General features: G+C 41.7%; 1 protein-coding gene across 3 annotated transcripts in view; it reads left to right on the plus strand.

Moving 5' to 3' along the window:
- Positions 1–14,781, plus strand: part of tln2b (talin 2b) — an 86,514-nt gene that overhangs the window by 16,100 nt on the left and 55,633 nt on the right. The window lies entirely within an intron of this gene.

Here is a 14,781-nt window from a genome sequence, read left to right on the forward strand (position 1 = left end):
ATTGAAGGTGAGCCTTATGCTCCGAAGCGCCTTATGCTGTGAAAAATACGGTATGCTTAGGTACTGAGAACCGGGAAGCTTGTTGCACCTCATTCAACATGGCTTGTTTCACATCTCTGTGGCTTACTGCAGGCAGGCGAACAACACTGTAGTTGCGCTTCATTAATCCTGTCAAGCGTGAAACAGACAGATGCATTAAATGGGCCACTAAAAACAATTGGGTCGTTATAAAGGTCTTGTGTCTCATTTTACTGGGACAGTACTGGGTTAAATCATAGGAAAATGGTTGGAGGTCTTTATCGTTGCACATTGCCCGATGCTCCCATGTCATCGAGCTCCACGATCGATCCAACCTTTGAGCATGGTCCAAAGTAGTGGGTGCAAGTGAAAAAGCGGCGTCTCCCCCTCCCCCTTTACCGCAACAAGAGTGACCTTGAGTCGGCCCTCCTCGCTTGACTTCTTCATGTGGAGCTGTTTGAGAGTGAATCTCTCTAAGAGGTTTTTTGCTTGAATTATAATTGTCATCATCATAGTCAATGGTTTATCATTGCTACACGTTTGATTAAATTCCATTGCCTCGGGTAAAAATAATCGACACTGTCAGGTATCCATTTTCTGAAGGATTAAGGTTAGATTTCGTTTATATTGTTTTGGCAGCGATGAACCATAAAATGTGTGAAAAAATATATATATACAGTATATATATATATATATATATATATATATATATATATATATATATATATACACACCGGTATATAGTATAAAATTAATTCACTGAATATTTCCACTAAAATGCATTGGATTGTCCAGATTAATACAGATGCATTTTTTTAGACGTTAAGTGTAAAAGATGTCTGGAAAAAAATAAATAAACTTTGCGGTTTATATTCATTGATTTGTAATGCCAAAACAACAAAAAGGTCTTCATAAAAATATGATGGTGAGATGCGCTTTCAGCTGTGAGTGAGTGAGTGAATGCATAATATTTGTGTACTATGCGTCCACCACCAGTTGATAAGCTCATTACAGTAATCAGGTTCAAGAGAGTGGAACTGAGGATCATTTTGCCTATGGGCTTGTTTCCTCTTGACTTCCCCTTTGAGATGGAGAACCTCTCAACTGAGCGGCTAAGGCCCGGCTGTCCGATACGGCTGCACCTAATGATCAACTAACACCACCTTTTGTTTGTATGAAACCCACGATGGGGGGAGGGGGGGCTGTACCTGCAACCATGCTCTTGTTTTCCAGCTTGCAGCGTTAAAATCATTCGAAAATGTTTTTCATCTCCTCAGTTGTACTTTAGGGGTCAGTTTGCAATTTGAGAAAGAAAAAAATATATACTTTTGGTCATTTTTGTTTGAATTGTCAGTATAAGTTGATAGTAGTACATTCGTAAAATGATCTGTGGGGGGGGGGGGGGGGGGGAAATCAGCCATAGCTGGTCTCTTCTTGTACTTCTAAATACTTTTTACGGAAAATACACCCATGGAAAAACAACCAATCCATAAGAGAAGGCGTGACTGACAGGGTATCAATCATCCTTGTGTCATCGTGGGCACTCTGACAGCTGTCACACCTCTAACGTTGGATTTGAGGAGCTTTGCAGAAAGTATTCCGGAATATCCAAAATTTGTACAGATCCACGAGACAAAACAAGGGTGATCATCAGGGAAATAATTGTCATGAAATGACAACAATTGTACCCGACAGTTAAATTTATCATCTCGTTTTGTTTACTAATTGACCGTACACATCAAAAATAAAACTTCAAATTGATAGCATGTAGCGTAATAGTTAGGCTCCGTTATGAAGAAATCATGCTACCAGCGTAGCAGCTATAGCTACGTCATTTTGTTTACAGTGAATGTTACGTTTGTGGCAGATGTCGAACGCACGTCGGCAAGGGTTGTGGCTTTGGTCAGAGACTCAGACGGGGCGAGAGGTTAGTGGAGTGAAGCTGCGTTCAAATCTCACTCGCAGTTGGACCTGACAGTGACTCTTCATGTCGTAAGGCAACTCAGGATCTCATTCGATTGCGCAGGTGTACCTAATCCAGTGTCCAGTGGGCATATGTCACTACTGCTACTATCTTCCATCATCAATGAGAGAACCATGACGGAACTCCAGAACATCATCGATTAGCTGCTCTGTTTCCCTATATTCTTTGCGACAAAAGCCACCTGATGTGGGAATTATCCAAAACCCGAGTTGCTATGGCAACCCATTGACATGGAAAGGAACACAGTGCACGGGAGTTCTTCGCTAAACATGGCAGCATCCCTTAGATGCTTCCACTCTGTATGATATGGCTCATCCAGCCCGGCTGAATAATGCCTTCTCAAGCTTTGCTTGGTCGTCATGCATAATTTAACATAGACTGTCCGGCTCCTGTCAGTTGACCCCCGTTGAACTATACACACTATACTGTTTGCTGGATGCTGGTGGATGTGGGTGGATCTTTAGTTGAGCAGATGTTCATGAGCTAGACGAAAGCCAGAGTGTTTTTTTTCTTTCTTTTTTTTTTTTTTTGTGTGTGTAGCAATCAGGAAAACTTGGGCGGTGGGGAAATTAGTTTGGAGGGTGAGGAAAGAAGCAAAGAATGATGTCAGAAAATGTTGAGAAATGATCATCACTGTCACTTTTGTTCACAATTTTACAAGCTGCATTTTTGTTTTGTTCTTATGTTCGGCCATCTGCTGCACCATGTGCAGGGCATGTTCCATGACCTCATTGAATTAATAGCATTCAAAGGTCTAAATGCATAATGTTTGTTGGTTCCAAAATTGAGGCCCAAACAAATCTGAGTCTTTTTAACCGAGCACTTCTTGTGACTAACTTTTTTTGTCAGTGTACAGTCATTCTTTGAGGGCACGTTGTGAACCTCTGAGGTCAAACATAATCCATTCCAGGACGCTGCTTGATCAATTTCTTCACAGCTGGAGGCACATTTCCCCAAAGCCTTTTCCACTCATAGAAGTGTTAAAAAACACTGTGTAGTAAAACATGTGACGTACGTGTAGCATTGAGTGAAGTGGAGAGGGAAGCTTGCTGAAGGTTTGGTGAATTCATGCAGTCACACTTTCACTTTTTAGTGAAAATTTAATTGGATTGTACATTCATGTTAAATGAAAAATGATGAAATGAAACACGACGAAAAGCTTAAATCCAAATGTGCCTAAAAGTTAAATATAACTGAACTGTGCAAAAAAAAAAAAAAATGGCTGTGTAAATAATTTTTTTTCCATACAATTAAAAAAAGCGACCTGAATATAATAGACAGTGTGAACATTGATTATTTGCGTACGACTGGAGGATGTCCGCATACCACTAGTGGTCCTTGTACGACATTTTGAGACTCACTGGGACGTCATGCATAACATGCGCATCGAACTCATGCATGCCAAACATTTTGCATGACAAATTAGTCCATTATGAATTGTGACTTGAGGGGCATTTCATTTTTCCTCTGAGTTTCTTCTGTCTATTCTTTCTTTCTTCAGCCAGTGTGAACAACTTTAGTGTCTTTCGTTATCACTGGGAGATATGTACAAAGCTGCAAAGAGATACTCGTGATGCTGTAAGGCACCCTCAAGCTCATTGATGTGGTTTTACTTTGCACTGTGTGATTTTTTTTTTTTAAGTTTTTTTGCCTTATTTGGTTTGAAACATTATCATCATGAGAAGAAACCGGTTTTGGTCAAAGTCCATGAAAGTGCTGATGCTTATGTTCAGTCAATGTGTACACGTTAATGGAAAAAAAAAATCACAAAATGCTAATTAATTTTTTTCCGGCAGACCCTTCAAAAGCTGTCAAACCGAAGTGACGCTTTCACAGAAAGGTATTTTCATTTTTCCAACACGCACTATCAAAGTGGATCAAAATCAGCCCCCTCACATACTTTTCTCTGTTCGGCATATCTCTGTACTTTTGACAGGATGGCTGAGAGGCCCTCTGCATGAATTCAGGATTGCGCACAGCACACAGATAAAGAGAACCCGAACCACCGTCAAGGTCTCTCACTGACTCTTAAAAGCTGGCACTTGCTGAAATATATGAACAAGTGCTATGCGGAGAGCGTGCTCTCCATTCACGTGGTCCCGTGAAGCAGTCGGTGCTGCTGTCCTGCCTTATATGTCCAGGAAAAGGTGGGCACAGCGGCAGCCATAGCAACCGAGGGCCGAGCCACTGATCTGGAAACAATGGGCCGAAAACATGGCCTCTCATTGAACCTCCTAGCGTAGAGCTAAGTGGTTTCAATCACATAAGATGGCAGATTTGATCACATTTGTGTTTGTTTTTAATGCTCCACTCAGTTCACAGAGAATGTAAGTAAAGTACAACAATGATATTCATCACAAAAAAAGGCAAGACTGCAAGACAAACAAATGCTGGTACACCGAAACCAATGCACTTTTGCTGACTTTGCGACTTGGTTTGTGAAAACGTAAATTTAAAAAAAGCAAGTGCGTTTCACTTCAGCATACGGGCGGCTATAAATTGCTGATAGAGCCCCTCGGTGTATCGCAACCCTCCAGCCTGTGTCACTTTCCATTGCTCAGCGAGCAAGTGATTGTAGTTAAAGTGTAGTGAGGGGTAAAAGAAAGAACGTAAGGTGGGGGGGCTCATTGCCCGGGCGGTCCGACGAGAGATTGGAGTCACCTGATTTATAGGTCGCGACTCTTGAGGCAGAATGTTCCGTTTGTGGGAGCCTGAAATGCACATGAGAGCTCAGACATCTAATAACGATGGTTGGTCTCTTTTGAAGAGTAGGGTCAGCGAATTGGTTTGTGCTTGGAGACTGGTGATTGTGATACACCTCGTGAATGCACATATTCCTGCATTGATGTCTGTGGCGTTGTTTGCATGCGCACTTTTTTGCAAGCTTTTTTTTCCATTCAGATCTGTTCTTAAAATCAGTTGAGGCGAATAATTGTCCACACATTGTTTAGCTTTTTATGATTACCGTAAAATCCTCTGCACAATACCACTCAACCCAAAAATAAATAAACAATCCCAAATTAGACAAGGCTGCATACTTAACAGTAAGTTGTATGGCACAGGTGTCAAACTCAAGGCCCGGGGGCCAGATCTGGCCCCCCATGTCATTTTATGTGGCCCGCGAAAGCACATCAAAGATGTCAACATTCACGATGCTTCCTAAAATCGCTACCCAAATTTCAAATTCTCATTTGTAATAAATAAGAGTGATACTGTAAGCATTTTCTTGTTACCAACCCCCCCCCCCCCCCCATTACAGTCACTTAAACAATAGGTGAATAAACCGTTATTCTTGACTTCTTTATATGGTTTCAGTCAAAATGGCCCGCCAAGGGAAGCAAACTTAAATCTGTCCTGCGACAAAAATGAGTTTTACACCCCTGTTGTACGGCGAGTGATCCTTTAAAGCAAGAAAGACTGACAGAAAGAATCTGAAGAATCTATTTGGAAATCATATTTTAAGACTATGTAGAACAAATTTACACAGCCGCGCAAGAATATATTGTCACACGGCACAAGAAGGCACGCTCAGTAAACAGCACTTTTTTGATTTGATTGTTTCATCGTCAGGGCCTGGAAGTCTTTTCATAGAAAGATTTGTTGATACACCTTCCAAAAAGTTCCCATACGAACACTCTGCAAACATGGCAGGCACATTGCAACGCATTATTTTGCCACAAAAACACTCCATTTTTGCCCTGATGTAAAGCCGTAGCTGCTATGCAGACAACCTTTCCACATTTCCATTCCCGTAATTGGAGTTGATTCTTTTTTTTATTCATAAAATCCCTCTAAATTCTGTGAACAGGCTGAAAATTGTTACCGAGCAAGAGTGACTGGGTCACTGAATTCATTAGCATCATGTTTTAACAATCCTCTCTTGAAAGGCCTTAATCTTCCCATGCTCTGTCTCTTGCATTTTAATTATTGCAAATATGTATTGCTGGCATTTTTGCGCATCGCCCGGAAATTGCTTTTGTCTCACATCCAGCTTGAGTAACATGGCAGTAAAGTGTTTTTTTAATTAGATTTTACAGAGAAGCGTTTGGTTAATATACATTCCCTCTTACATATTTGCTTTGGGAAATCCGACATTATTGTGCTTGAAAGTGCATCTGGTATTTATTGAGCACATTATTATGCATATACAATTTTCTTTTGCATATACAGGTACATCTTTATTTAATGCTCACATCAACCTCTGAAAATATTCGAATGATCGCCCAAGTATTTGGGATTTTAGGGTGTTTTCTTCTTCATAGAGGCGATCACTACAAAACGTAAGTCACTTCACGAGAGAAATGCGTCACCCGTAAAATACAAAACACACGACACGTCTTGCCATATTACACGATGCCGCACACGAAAAAATGTGCAGGACTCTCGCATGCAAATATTGACATATTCAACGCGTATAAGCCTGTGTACCAAACCTTATTTTCAGTCACGCCGTGTCTCGTGCAGATAAGTCTGGACATCCAGCAAACAAAAATGACATCACTGTTTCTTTATATTTTTAATGTGTAAGTGATAAGCAACTATTCGTATTTGACAACACAAAAATAGCTACTATGATAAAATAATAATAATAATAATAATTATTATTATTATTATATATGAAAACACAGCCGACTTTCTTAACCGGCAGGACTGATTATTCATGAAGTGGGTGTCCGTAGGTAATTTATGTTCTCTGACTGTCCACTAGTTGGCAGTGTTTTTTATAAAAATACTGTTGAGATGGAAAAAGGATGTCCTGTTCATAGCCTGTTAAGATAATACAGTGTATGGCTACACTCTGGCCTTGTTATTTTTCCTCCGGACACCACATACTTAAGCCGGTTCAGGACGATTAAAGGAACGGACAAAAAACCCACTTCCGTCCTTGCTCAGTGCGTCCTTTTTAAAAAAAAAACGTCATCCTCAGTCCTCCGTCCCACAAATGGGGCGTCCAGCCGTCACATTCCGTCCCAGGGATGGAATACCCACCTCTGTTGATACTACTTGTATTCCCGTACTGATGGTAGAATTAATAACACGTAACAACACGAAAATGAACATGCTCATTCCCAGCATGTTTCTTCTCAAAATTGTACTGGATTTGGATGCAGAATCAGGAGCACTCCTCAAATAATTTGGGGCAGCCATCCTTGAGTTCCTACCTGCCCTCCCAATTTGTGTAGTTCAAGATTTGTAGTGTTGGGGAGTGGTTTTGGATCACCGCTGACAGCGTTCGAGAGGCGGAAGCGAGGCGGAGCGAGCGTTCATCCTCAAGGAGCAATCTCTATCTCCAGCAATTTGGAAGCACATTTGTCAAAATCACAGAATTAGAGCTGGTACATACAGAACCATTGCGTGTCTCGTAAAACAGCTGGACAGCTTTAATAATAGCAATCACTTTGTTGTGTGTGCCTTTTATTACCGGATTTGATATCTATCTTGCTCTAAGACATTAGGACTACAATCAATACAAATGATTTTATCGGCTGTTCCATATTAGTCATCGACACAAGAGAGAAACAGTCACATTCATTGTGCCGGTTGCGTTGTGAATCCTTTTGAGGGTGTGCTGCTTAGGGGATGCTCCACTTTATTGGATATTTTTAGTGTAAGACGAGCTGCACTCTCCTTCCCCATGACAAGGGCGACATTCATAATTTCTGACCGTGTCTTCACCCTTTAAATTGAATTACGGTCGAGTGTGGAGCCCAGGAGCAAAGCGGTATGCAGTCATAGCACCAACAACACTTTGTAAATGTTGTTGTTAAAAGATGTCCTTTTTTAATGTCGAATTATTTTCGGTGTACTGTCTGATTACACAACGGAAGATGAAACGCACCATTATGGGGCACTAGTTGTTCAGATTTTTAAAAACTTAATTTTTTCCATGGGAAATGATCCATTCCAGGATCACATTGTCCCCATTCTAAACTTTATATTTAGAAATATATATTCCTCACTGCCAAGTAACAATTTTAAGACAACAAAACGCTATTTTAGTAGACATAGCATCTCCACTGTGGCGCAAATGCCAGCAGATTCAGATTTTTTTTTTTTTTTTTTTTTTAAATGAGCCCAAGACCAATTTGGCAGACCAGTCTCCGCCAAGCATGGCGGACCAGCGCAGCTGTAGGAGTAGAGGATCGAAACCTTATGCTTGCTCAGATCACATCTCACACTCACGCAGTGTTCGACAGCTAGTCGAACGCAATGTATTTTATTCATGTGTGAACATTGTCCATCAAACCCTCCGAATCATTGTATTATATTTTTAAAATCATTCCACCGGGTGGCGCGTTTGGGTTCACACGAATGATCAAAGTTGGGGGGTAGTGCCTCCCTCACGGCGCGGATGTGCTTCCACCAAAAATCGAATGCATGACTAGTGCGCCACATTTAAAGTGAATGGAAGGAGATTGGCCATGATCGAAGTCAGCTGTGACCACTCCCACAGTGGCGCAGCCCTCCTCTTTCTCACAACTGCCGGCCTGCGTTCATCTGCGAACTTACAGTGTCTAACCCGCCCCTGCGTCGAGTTGACGCTGCGCAGGATTTACACCCTTCACAGAGCAAGATCCGTTTGTCTTAACATGAATTACTTAGGGCATACTGTTGTGTTGCAGGTGCATCATATCTGACTTAACCCTTTCGTGCACCCTGTAACCTGATAACATGGTAAACTGTCCACTGTATTAACCGCTGTCCCTGAAAGGGTTCATATCATTCGACGACTTGTCCAGGATCGCAGAGGGACGATGTTTCAAAACACAAAAAATGCTGGAGACCAAAGACGTGTATGTGTGTTTTCTACCCGACTGAATTGCATGTGTCGTCTGCACACATGACCCCTGAAAAGCTCAGCCTTGATGTACATAAACATAACGTAATTCATAATGCATAGTGAAGGATGTCTTCCTGGTGGTAGGATGGTATACTGTAGTCGGTCGGATGTAATGCGGTAATCACAAGACAATGTCATTGTCATCGTTATTCTCAAAGTCAAATAATAAATGTTGAGTAATAATCATTTATAGATATTATAAATGCCATACAGCTCGCAAAGATGACATTTTCTTCTGCTTGATGAACTGACATGATGCTCTTCGGGAAGCGGAGGTCTGACAGAGGTTCAAACACGGAAGTCAGGGGTGTTCAACGTTTGAGGTTCGGCTGTGTGTCTTAAAAAAAAAAAACCTTTATGAGCTTGTCGCTAATGCCAGTTTAAATTCTTATTCTTAGCGCCGTCCAGTCGTGACTTTTGCCTACTAGAGCGAGAGCTCAATCATTTGCATAATGGATGATTAGGGATGGAAACATCCTCTTAATATTGTTTAACTCCACAATAAAGGTTTCCAAAAAAAAAAAGCTTTTGATGGATTGCAGTGTTGGAGCTCATGATTTGCCCGTGTAATCAATAAGACCATTTTTAAAAGCACAACCTGGTCTAACCTCATGGCCAGATCTGTTTCCTATAGGAACCAAACACTCCAGATTCATTTCAATTCGAGGGGAAGAACACCGACACAATCTCCACAAAGATAAATCTGCAAGCACTTGCTGCACTGCGTTGATCGCAGCAAAAAAAAAAAAAAACAACAGTGATAATAATCCACTGTAATAATCGTATACGCTGCCGCATGCAAGTGTTTTCACTTTTTCATCAGTGTGCCACCATAAACTCCTCCCCCGACGTTATTAATGGGGTAAAGACAAGATGACAGAATAATGTCTCTGCGAGCTCATGTGCTATTTATATAGATTAAAGTTGGAGCTGTTAAATACGTGACCAATGATTTTCTATTTATTTGCCACAAATCAAGCATGCCTCATGCTCGTAATTAAGATATATTATTAACGGGAGCTGATTAAAACACAAAAGTGTTGCATACAATTATGGGACACTTTCTAAAGTGCTTTAAAAAAAAAACTCGTTAAGTCGGTCATGAAACTTCGGATCAAAATAACACACCTGACCTTGACAGAACAAACTATTCTCTGCGTCCACCAAAACCTGAACCGTACATATAGCAAGCAAACCTTTTCATGCAGCCGTGTGACTCACCACCTGAGTGCCTTTTCCTGTAAAGACATCTCGGCCTCGGGGGAGGCACAGTGGGCGTGCAGGAAGCTGGCCTTGCCTTCAATCGGAAAGGGGATAAAAGGCCGTTGTTGGACCTTCAGTCAGGGTGTTGAAAAGACTCGAAAGGAAGGCTTGGAGCAGTTTAACCTTATTGACATATTGGCAGTGTTCTAGATGCTATTCTATCATTCTGGACAAACTTTGAGGTTGGGATGGAATTCAGTCATTTGATGCCGGTGACATACAGCATAACACAACATAAAGGACGTAAAGCTGAAACTTACGAGCCTGTTGAATGATTATGAGCGGTTCGGAGAACGGACGGACGGATGGATGTTTTTGCACTTGTACCGCACTGCTTGTGAAAATTGCGCTTGAATCAATGTCAGTCATGCTTGTAAGCGATCCCACCAGGGCCGCTTTTATACTCTCTGTAATCACTGCTTGGAGTGCATCAGGAAAACATTTTATTCATTCATGCATCATGCACAAAGATGCTTGTTTACTATTCGATCAATACTGTGATCTCTGGGTAACCTTGAAAACCACGTAACACTGTGGGGGTGGGATAGCAGAAAAGAATTCATAGACGCGCAACATTTGGTGGATTTGCAACAAAATCGAACAGACATGCTCTTGCCCCCTCACACATTTAGAAATATTTTATTGTGTTGCAATGCTCATTGTCCAAAGTGCTAAATCACTATGTTCACTTAAACCACTGGTGTCAAAGTCAAGGCCCGGGGGCCAGATCTGGCCCGCCACATCATTTTATATGGCCCGCAAAAGCAAATCAAGCATGTCAAGTTCCATGATGCTCGCTGAAGTCTGAACCAAAATTTCAAATTGTCATATGTAATACACAAAAACAGTTATTATTCTTGACTTCTGATTTTAAAACTAGTTAGTCATCAATTTGTTGTGCGCTGCACATGTATTATGTGGAGGTGATTAAACATTTGTATGGTTTCCCATAATTCATAACGGCCCTCCAAGGCAAACCGTAACTACAATGTGGCCCGCGACAAAAATGAGTTTGACACCCCTGACTTAAACAGTAAATAATACAAATATGCTGTGTGTGTGTGTGTGTGTGTGTGTGTGTGTGTGTGTGCGTGTGTGTGTATTTCTTTTTTTTAAAGGACAACCGGATTTATGTGAATCCTTGCATCCTTGTCATTTGATCGGTGTTCACACAAATATTTCTGGCATGCACTCAAGATGTATGATTGCTCAAGTCTTCACACATCTAACGCCTCTGACATGCCAATCAAAACCTCCTATTATCTTTGATTTTCTTATGTAGCCGTTCCATCTCATTAAATGGTGTATAATTCATTGGCAAGCTCCTATCACAGCGGAGAGGTGCAGTATGTCTTCAAACTCGCAATAACCAGTAATAATCAAATCTAATGCTGAAGCATAACTTCTTGATGATTGTAATTAATTGTGCGGATGGATTGAAATTGGAGGGATAATCCCGCACTGTGCTTATTCTCTGTCCAGTGCACTCCTATTTATTTGGTTACAGCAATAATGTTCAAAGCTCACAAAGCAACGTCAATCAAAGGACACGCTTTTCGTACAATCTAAATAACTATGCAGGCTTTCTGTATCATACCATATGATGTAAGACAGCCATTGTCTCATGTTTGCCATCCAAATGCGCAGCTCGTGCTCTGATTTGTCGTCCGCTTCGAAGCGTTCGGATTCCCGATACAAAAATCTAACAAGCCCTGGATAGAGACCGAGTATGACCAAGACGAAGTGGTTTCAGTGTTCTGTCGAGCCACTTCCTTGTCTGTAGGGTGATTAACTGGTGGTGTAATCAGGCACCACACGACTACTGATAGTGCAGTCATTAGAGCTTTTCTCTCTCCAGATGGCTTCTGTGCTTCCTGGTCCTCAGCAAGGTGATCTCTGCTATTTTTGGAGACATTAACGCAACAGCATTTGGAAAACTGATTTGCAAAAAAAAAAATGGTTTCAACTTCTCCTGAAGCCACAAATATCTCCACTCATTTGTCTGTCCTTGCAGCCTGAAAATGGGTGTCATCATTGAGGTTTTGATGACACCATTATCGCGTCTGACTGAAGATGTCTTAAGTCTTTTCACTTACGCCGGCCTGTGTGAATAGATTTTGTCGGCCCTATGCGAGTCTGTACCTTTACGGATGAAATATTGTTGTCGTGTGAATGTTTGCAGACTTGCTTTGTTTAATTAACTGTTTAATTTTCATAAACCTTTTTTTTTTGCATGTTATTTAAAGGGTGGCCCGGTGGGACAGTGGTTAGCATGTTGACCTCACAGTGCAGAGGTTTCGACTCCAGCTCTGGCGTCCCTGTGTGGAGTTTGCATGTTCTCCCCGGGCCTGCGTGGGTTTTCTCCGGGTAATCCAGTTTCCTCCCACATTCCAAAAATATGCATGGCAGGCTGATTGAACACTCTAAATTGTCCCTAGGTGTGAGTGTGAGCGCGGATGGTTATTCGTCTCTGTTTGCCCAGCGATTGGCTGGCAATCGGTTCAGGGTGTCCCCCACCGACTGACAGCTGGGATAGGCTCCAGCACCCCCACACAACCCTTGTGAGGATAAAGCGATTCAGAAAATGGATGGATGGATTTTATGTAAAATCTTACTCAATAATTAAAATTTGACATTTCCTTCATCTTGCTCAAACCGGATTTTAGCCTGACGGGCAAAGAGTTTGCGCACTGCAATACAAAGATTGATTGTAATTGATCAATATAAGTGAACCAAAAGAATGTCACAGCGGCGATACACCAGCCACGGCGCCTCACAGACAAACTGAAACACCGTTGCAGCCTTTGAAGAGTGGAAAAAAAAAACATTCAGGGCTGACCGGCACAGTCACAAGGCTCCCAGTGACGGAATGCAGATGTAGATAGACAAATCATTTGATCTGCTGGGTAGAGAGCAATGGTATGCGAACGGCACGCAAGAAGAAAAGAGAGACTAATCCTCTGGTGGCACTGGCTCTTATACCTGACCTGGGTCACCAAAGGATCACTGATGACATTGTTGGTATGCGTATGCAAGAGTCATTGGCAGTCAGCAGGGAAGATGTAGAACTTTTTTGTTTCTTGACAAAGCAAGAACATGTCGATTTCATCAAATTGTTCCTGGTGACAGGGCCACCATCGGTGAACTTCCAGTAGCTTGACACTGAATCCTGTGTGAGGTTCATCAAAGCCTGCGGTCTGAATGTGAATGTGAATGGTTATTGCTCAATATGTGCCCTGCAGATTGGACCTAACCTCCTTCCCACAGTCAGACGGGATTGGATTCAGCCTACCCTGAAAACAATCAGCCAAAGAAAATTGATGGATGCAAATTGCCACCCAGGCTTGAACATGTACTTTGCTACATTACAGTGTTTACAGCAGGATGCTGGTGAAAAATGTTCTCCCACTTCTGTATGCTGAGGGATTCTAATTATCCACCAAGGTTGCATCGTGTGATTTGTGCCGTGCTCGCTCTTTTGAAGTGACGGATGATGCCGAGAGTATCATCTACAAATGCCCCATGGAGCCGTAAACTTAAACGGATACCATCACAAAATAACCTTGCTTATGAGTAGACAGGCCTCATAAACATTTGTCCATATGCAGTCTGTTTGGCCATAAAGAGAATTTGTGTGTTTTTGTGTGAGACTGAATGCAAGCCTGAGTGCTCGCCCATGTTGTGTTTTCATTCTGCTGCTTCTCTGGTGGAGTATCTGCGGAAGCACTGCGTGCGACAAAAACTCTGTGGGACTTCTGAGCAATCCTGTGCAAAGGAAATCTCATGCAGTGCTATTACCTCCTCTTTCTTTGTGGTTGGCTATCCCTACTTTGAAATCAGAAAAACTAATAAAAAAAAAAGTAGGGTTGTCGGAGAGGAACTATGACAGAGGCTCAGGCAGCCTCGTTCACAACTTCATCATGACGGAAAATGGACTTTCCAGATTTTCTACTCTGACTCAGCAAGGTTCCTTGATGATGTGTGTACAAAAAAGTGTCTGAGAACATGTCAGATTCATTTTTTTTCTCCTTCCACCTGAAGAATGAATCAACATTTAATATTTTTCACGAAACAAATACCCACACTATTTAGCTGTTGACTTCCCGTCAAACAACAGTAAAAAGAAAACGCACAGGAGCACAACCAAAAGTTAGTACCACAACTTCCCAAGTGATCCAAAAATAATAAATCCAGAATGAATCATCGTTTCACTTCAGTGGCAAAACAATCTTCCCTATAGTTTCCATATGGCTGCTAGGGAGTCATAGCTAAACTTCACAACAACTATATTCCGCTCCGTCATTTTATAAATTAAGGCTGTAAAGTGTTTGGGATCAGGATAAGTACCTGTATAGTAAAAATAACAAGTGTTATAGTGCATGAAAGTAGACGCTTGCGGTAAAGATGGGCAAGGAGAAAAAGCTCTTTCTGCTCCTTTTTTTGCCCATATAAGTCTCGGAAGCCCCTGAGCCGCTTGACCTGTGTTGCTGAATGTGACAAAACAACCCACTAATTTGTCTCACCGCGCAGACTTGCTCGTGGGGTAGTGAGCAGGCTGCAGCAGCAAATAATGATGTGGTGGTGGTGGAGGAGGAATGCCATTTTCATTGTTTTCGCTTCGCTTATTCTTGTATATATTATAGAGGTTTTATCTGTATGTTACTTACCTTGTTTG

The sequence above is a fragment of the Hippocampus guttulatus genome, chromosome 4 (assembly GCF_054856545.1).
Source record: "Hippocampus guttulatus isolate MCC_2025c chromosome 4, RoL_Hgut_1.0, whole genome shotgun sequence".
NCBI lineage: Eukaryota > Metazoa > Chordata > Actinopteri > Syngnathiformes > Syngnathidae > Hippocampus > Hippocampus guttulatus.